Source organism: Geospiza fortis, unplaced genomic scaffold (assembly GCF_000277835.1).
Source record: "Geospiza fortis unplaced genomic scaffold, GeoFor_1.0 scaffold157, whole genome shotgun sequence".
Taxonomy (NCBI): domain Eukaryota; kingdom Metazoa; phylum Chordata; class Aves; order Passeriformes; family Thraupidae; genus Geospiza; species Geospiza fortis.
Genome location: NW_005054314.1, coordinates 4,102,595 through 4,103,134, shown reverse-complemented (window position 1 = coordinate 4,103,134; position 540 = coordinate 4,102,595).

Sequence of the window (540 nt, the reverse complement as noted above, 5' to 3'; positions counted from 1 at the left end):
GCCCCCGCTCCCCGGGAGCCGCACTGCCCTCCCGCGCCGGGCTCGCCCCGGGGAGCGCCGCGCTGCCCGCCAGCTCCGTGACTCCTCCCCGGCCCCTCTTGGCCCGTCGCTCCCGGGGCTCTCTGGTGACATCTCCCCCGTGATCCCTCACACCTCTGGCAGCGCTCTGCTCCGATCGGCCGCCTTTGTGGCAGGTTCCGTGGGCAGTGCCCTCTCCCCGCTCGTGGGCTGTGTTCAGCAACCCCCGAGTAGCTCCCTCCTCGCTCAGTTTCACTAGTAGTCCTTACTGGGACCCCTCCACTAGGCAGCCTCTCGCTGTCCGTGTGTTCTGCATGAGGGCGGGCCTCTCCTTCACCAGTGCTGGATGGTGAGTACCCAGTGTAAGAGCCCTGTGTGCGAGTCCCGGATCTGTGAACACTGGTGTACCTTTACATTCCCTGTGCCAGGCACTTGTAACGCTACTTTGGTCTCATACCGTTCAGAGTCCTTGCTTTGTAATGACTCCTGAAGATCACCCAGTGTTAGACATCCTGAGTCCCT